The following is a 6,722-nucleotide window of genomic DNA, read 5'->3' on the forward strand; positions in this document are numbered from 1 at the left end:
AGTATGGAAATAAATGGCTACCACCAGTGGATTTTTTCCGCCAACGTGGGGCACTCTAGCCTAACCTTACCTAGTATACTTGAATATTCTACTTTCGTCGTAAATACTGTATTATTTATTATTTTCTGGTTATTCTGTTATGACTTGGCGTTCGTTTTTGGTCTCAATATAACATTAGACAAACGCTTATTTTATATAGCGTTTTTACCGAAGACTTTCAAAACCTTGGAAGTTGCGGGTTTTTAAAAACCTTTCCGTTACCGTCCATCCCGGCTATTTTATAATTACTGCCAAGGGTCTGATCGCGCCCATCTCTAAATAGGTGAGACATCCAAATTTCAACTTATATTTCCCAACCTGCGTGCGCTGATTGTAGCCACCACTGTATATGAGTACATAACTATGAATGTATACAAGTGTGTTTGCGTGTCTTCTTTGTTTGTTTGTTAAATGTTTTATTTAATTTTCATATACATATTCACATTTTTTATGATTTGTTTGGGCGTTTCATTTACCAAATTCAAAAGTATTCGTATGATTAAATGACTTTGTGCCGATGATGACACTTGTGCGGATGCGCGACATGGTTGTTTAGTTTTTATGAGTACCCATGTTGTTTGTTAGATTGGCTTTTTGACTTTCGAAGTCATCGTTAACACTCTACTTTCTTCTCAAGTGTTTAACATGAAAAAGGTGTAGGAACAAGCTTAAAATTTCGTACAAGCATGTAGCGTAGGTTTTAAAGTTTTCGTGTTTTTTTTCTTGATGCGTGTGATTTTTTTCTCAATAAAACTCAGAAGTAGAGTATATCAACCACACGAAGTAGTTAGTTTCTTTTTTCTGAGATATGTACATGAAAATCAATTTGTATCAATTTTAGTGCATAATTTTGTGCCCACATATTACTAACAAAGCAAACGCAAAAAAAATATCCAAAATGAGCTTTGAGTATGGTTTTATGTATATTTTTGATGTTTATTATAATCATTAATGTTAATAATGTAGTAAAATCATCTAAATATAAAGCGTCCCAAGTTAATAAATTAGGCTCAAGCAAATATATAAAAATCAGCTATAAATTGACCATGAATGCTTTTTAAAATTTGAAAATACTATACAGTGGGCGCTGACTTAAGCTTCTCGGAACAAGTATGTACATACTACGTTTGCATGAGCCACTCTATTTAATGAACTTAATTGAGTGATCTAATCGCTGAATCTCGGAAACGTGCATTGTTAGCATTTATTTAAGTTCAACTTTTTAAAAACAAATTAACTTGTATTCTTTTTTCATTTAGTACTTGTGCTTTTCCGCAATTAGTTCGCCATAAAATTGCCAAGGAGAATTTTATACACACTCATCTTCGTTGAGGTAATTGAGGTTAAAAGGTGAACATAAAACGCAAATCCAAAAGCAACTGACGCCACTGTGTGAGAAGGTGTAGCCAAGTTTACACTGATTAAGGAATTTTTTTTTTTAAGTGCAGTAATAAATACATACCAGGGTTTGAAAGTGCTGTATTTTTTTATTTCATTTGCTTTTGCTGTGCTTTGACTTCGGCATGTATGATATCGAAAGCAAAGCAACAGCAATTCAGAAACAAACAAATGCTTTGGCTGCCGTTTTGCTGTGAAATTTCGAAAGCAATTTATAAAAGCACAAAGACAGCGCAGCATCAACAGTTTGACTATAACTAATACATACATATAATATTTTTTGAAAAAGAGGACTGCATATTTTCATGTTTTTGTCTGTGTTTTGCCGCCTGTATGTATTGTGGAGAAGAGATAGCGAAATAAATGTGACTTTATTTTAAAGCTTTAAAAAGAGAATTCAGGAAAAAGGTCTTTTTAGATAAAATATGTAGTTAATAATAATAATAGATTGACGCTTAGACATATGTTAGTGTTTGGCCGAGCTTCTCCTCCGATTTGTGGCGTGTGGCTTGATGTTGTCACACAAAGGGAAGGGAACTACAGTTTTACGCCGAGAAGCTGTTTTCATGGCAAAAATACACTCGGAGGTTTGCCATTGCCTAACGAGGGCGACCGCTGTTAAGAAAAACCCTTTTTTTCTAAATTGTTTTGCTCTGTTGCTTTGACCAGGGCTTGAACCCAGGCTCTACGGAGTGAAAGTGGGCACTGCTTACCTCTACACCACAGCGGCCGCCAATTAGCTGGACATTAAAAATTACCTTCAAAAATATTAGGTTCTAATTTTTTTCTTTTTGGCTTGTAAGAACCTTCTAAAAAAATGTTAATGTGTTTTTGGGTTCTTGTGTGATCGTCGAAATGGATTCCTTGGCGCAAGAACATTAAAAATATTTTCTAAACTTTAAGAAATTCATTATATCGCAACTTTAATAGTATAGAAAATGATTTTAAAATTACATTTTTGTAGAAAACCGCAAGCAAAGTTAGATCAATTCATACACTTGGTAAACAAAAAAGTCAGAGGTAAACGCACATAGCGACGGCTGAATGGAATATCGACCTAACTTGGCAGCCAGTTAAAAAACGTCCAATCTCAGAAAACTTCTCAACTTCTATTTCATATTTTGGTTAAAGAACGCCCTGTTTCAGCTGCCGATTCAGAAACGTCCTATCAACATATTTTCAGTTGAGATAGGGTATTTTTAAACCGAATTCTGAAATAGGACGTTCATGGAAATTTTTTATGAGTTAGGACGTTTTCGAACCGGCTGCCGATATCTTCGCAATTTTTCCGAAGTTCAGTCATCTGTTTTGGGAAGTCTGCCGCTCTTGAGAAAAACGAAAAATTCATATAATATGATGCACAAGAAATGGAAAAGAACTTCCTTCTATCAACATTTTTTAAATCAGTATGCACCTCTCAAGAAAAATGCTGGTATATTTATTTCTTCAAGAAAATTTACAGCAAACAGCAAAGTACTTTTTCAAGAAACAGAATAATAATATATATTTCTTGGGATTTTTCTTGAGAATTGCAGACAGGCCTTTAGACTAAACATATTCACCTTATTAAGCTTAATCTTATAGCTATGATGAAATTTAAAAAAAACGTTAGTTTTTATTTATTTCTCTATATTATAAAACGTGCGATATACTGGCTTCAGGCAAAAAAAAAATAAAATCTTACAATTTTTAATTTTAAAGTTCAAGGTAATTATTTTATCTAACGAGACAATTTTAAATGTTGAGAAAATTTTATTTTCTGCTTGGTTGTGCCTAAACAACGTTTCTCCGAATAACACCACTTCTTTTCTACTCGGAATCAAAGCAAATATGAAAAATTAGTTGCTAAATCCATTGTTTTGCATAAATGATGACGGTCTTGGCTTTCTTGGAAAAAATTGACTTTTGGCATGTGCTTTGGGCTATGAGTTCATCTGAAAATCTCTGACATGATGGAGTGAAATGTTCTCTGAAGTTGATCGAAGCCTTACGAAAAACAACCAAATCAACATTTTTTTGTGGGTATATTTTTTATGGACACAAGTTTGATAGATAAAGGGATTAAAATTTTTGACAGTGAATAGGCTTCTATTTTATCTGATCAGTTAAAATTTCATTACCTTAATATAGAAGTACGCATTCTAGCTTTTTTGTTTTTCTTTCAACAGAGTGGTGAAAAAACTTTATAAAAACTAAAGTGTTTCAGTTGCGAATTTTTTTCAAAGTACTTTGTTTATTAAACACTGCAACTTATTTGCTGATGTAGTAGTTGTTTTTTAAATTCTATTGGGCATTTAGTTTTTTAAACTTATCTACGAGTTTTATACTAAACCGAAGTTTAAAAGAAATTGAGTTAGCGCATTTGTATAGTTATTAAAGTAACGGTATTTAAAATCCCTCTTTTCTTTGGTACTCACCTCCAATATGGGTTGCTTGCAGCCATGACATGTGCCCGAGTAGTTTTTCAGAAAACATTTGGAACAAACTGGTTCGCCATCTTGTATATTGAATGTGGCCTCCTCGATGGGTGCATTGCAATCTTTGCATGCAAAATGTTCCGGATGCCATGTCTTACCAAGCGCTGTAATGATGCGCTTCGTTATGATTTCATTGCATTTGTGACAAACTGATTCCGACTGGAAGAAAAATATATAAGTACCATGTTATTTACGAATGATTAAAAAAGTAGTAGTAAGCAATAAGGAAAAAGTACTCATACAAAATTATAATACATTCGAGTATAAATGTGAAAGTTTGCTACCGAGTGAGTATGTTTGTTGCTCTTTCACGCCAAAACGGCTGGCACACAGACAGTTTGTAACCTGGATTAATATATAGGATGCTTTTAACAGTGTAGCCCCCGTTTTCAAAAGTTAAAAAAAAAAATTTTTTAACGAGTAAAATAAAATTTTCAAACAGTGTAGATTTCAAACAAAAGGGGTACCAAAACGATTTGTTTCACAAATATTTTTACAGGTTTTGCTACTTGTTTTAAACTTTTTTTGAGCATATTAGCAAAAAATATTGTAAGGAACATTTTGACACATAAACGCGATAAAAATCACAACGAGAAATTAAAAAAAAAATAAAAAAATAAAACATTTTAAAGGAGTTTGAAAAATTTAAAATTGCTAAAAAAGTTTTCTATCGTCTTTTAGAAAATTTTTTTTTACGTACTCACAAAGTTTCATGAAAATCGCATGAAAACTGTGGTCGCAATAACTGTTACAAAAATAAGGTCCATAAATAATAAATTTAGAAAAATATATGTATATAAAGAAAAACTCGAAAACTGGCGAAATATTTTGCTGATGTATTTGTGGATACTCAAGCTAAGGAATGCAAATACTTATTGCAATATTCGTTACTTTGTGAAAATTGAGGGGGCCACTTCAGGAATTTTTACTCAAGTTGTTTTTTTATACTGAAATGACCAATTTAGTCAAAATTCGATAATAATTTTTTAAATAAAAGTTTTTACTTTCGGTGATATAATTTAATTACTTTTTTTAAACTTAACGCGGGCAGTTCTCACAAAAAATTGTTTCTGATATTTGAATCTGTGATTTAAATGTGCCCTCTGGTGTTAATTCTAATTTTCAAATTCAATAGTAAATTTTACCAAGAAGCGTTGTATGAGGATGACATTAATGTAATCAATGACAGATAAATCGAAAATGGGTTCTAATATCAGAAACAAGTTTTAGTGAAAATTGTAGAAAGAGGGTATGAAAGATAAGTATTATAGCATGTAAATATGATAATACTTTGCTTTTATTTATATTTTTTATTTTTTTATTTTTTTTAATGAAATTTTATTGCCTTACAACGGCAATGGACATGTCCATAAAAACAACGCCACCGACAGACCCATCTACGTCCAACCAAGCGCATTAAGTATAAGAAGCACGTCAACTGATTGCATGACACGGCTTTCGATATGAATTTATTGAATTATGTATATTAATTAAAATGTGACGCATGTATATATGTACATATAGTATATATACATGTTATTTAAAACGGCATTCCATCATACTTATTTTTAACTTTGTAACAAAAATTCTTCATTTTCTTGTTTTGTTTGATTTATTTTAAAATAAGTACTCGTATACGTATCTACTGCCAGTGAAAATCAATATTTTCTATCATTACATTGTTCCGTTCGGTTTACTTTATTGCTTATGTTTGAAATTGAAGTTTTGCACGAATTATGTCAATGCGTCAATTAGTCTGCCTTTTAGGAAACACTGCCATCGATGGACTATTATTATGGGCGGCTGTCATTAGTTATGTACGAGTATGTATTTAAATATGTATGCCACGTACGCTATATGAAGTAATTAATTTTTTTGTAATACATATTTCAAGTGTACGACTTCGCTATTAATTTTATTGCAATTGTCGGCAACACTTCGAGTGTGACATCAGAGTGTTGTTTTTTTTTTTGGCCAACTATGGAATTCACATATCTACACATGCGTGCATATGTACACTGAAGAGCGAAACTGGAACAATAATACGGAAAATGAATATTCTTTCAACTTAATGGTTTATTTTATAGATTTTTTGGACTCCAAGACAGGAGTAAAGCAAACAATAAGCGTCGATTATTGACTTTTGACAGGTCAAATACTAGGCCGCGATTCTATCCAAATATTCTCAGCGCAGTAGCTATGTACTATTGCATAAATGTCATTGCTTAGTGTAATTTATTTATCTTTGGAAACCAACATCAAACTTTTTTCGTTGTGTAAGCTACCTATTTGGCGGAATTCATTATAGAGGCCTACATTAGTTAAGGATTTGGTGGACCACTGTGAATCACCCACCACTCTATCAAAATATCAAATTGGTAGACATTACACGCAGAGTTACAGTCCGTTTCATAACCATTTTATGGGTCCAAATCACGGTTGCCAACTGTCCCGGACGCAAAATGTCCCGGTTCTTAGGAAGAACAAATTTTAGACATCTCGTTGTAAAAAAATTAGAACTTTTAGGGCCGGTTGTTCAATGTCTGGTTATCACTACCACTACACTATCGACGATTTCGACATCATGCATGTAACATGTGATCGATAAAGCAGTAGTTGTGCTTAACCGGAGCTTCTACCTCCGATTTGTGCTAATCAGACATTGAACAACCGGCCCTTATAATATATAAGCAATAGGGTGGTCAAATTGTATTATCGGTTTCTCCTGCGCATTTTTAAAAGAAAAATCTACTTGTTCTCAAAATTTTATTTTTTCATATAATGCCGGTTTTACAAAGTGTAATAGAT

General features: G+C 32.6%; 1 pseudogene; it reads right to left on the reverse strand.

Annotated features, from left to right (window-relative positions):
- Positions 1-3,854: 3,854 nt before the first annotated feature.
- Positions 3,855-5,345, reverse strand: LOC108376544 (transforming growth factor beta-1-induced transcript 1 protein pseudogene; annotated as a pseudogene).
- Between the last annotated feature and the right edge of the window lie 1,377 nt (positions 5,346-6,722).

Source organism: Rhagoletis zephyria, unplaced genomic scaffold (genome assembly GCF_001687245.7).
Source record: "Rhagoletis zephyria isolate East Lansing unplaced genomic scaffold, Rhagoletis_zephyria_1.1 Rzeph_scaffold_10620, whole genome shotgun sequence".
Lineage (NCBI taxonomy): Eukaryota > Metazoa > Arthropoda > Insecta > Diptera > Tephritidae > Rhagoletis > Rhagoletis zephyria.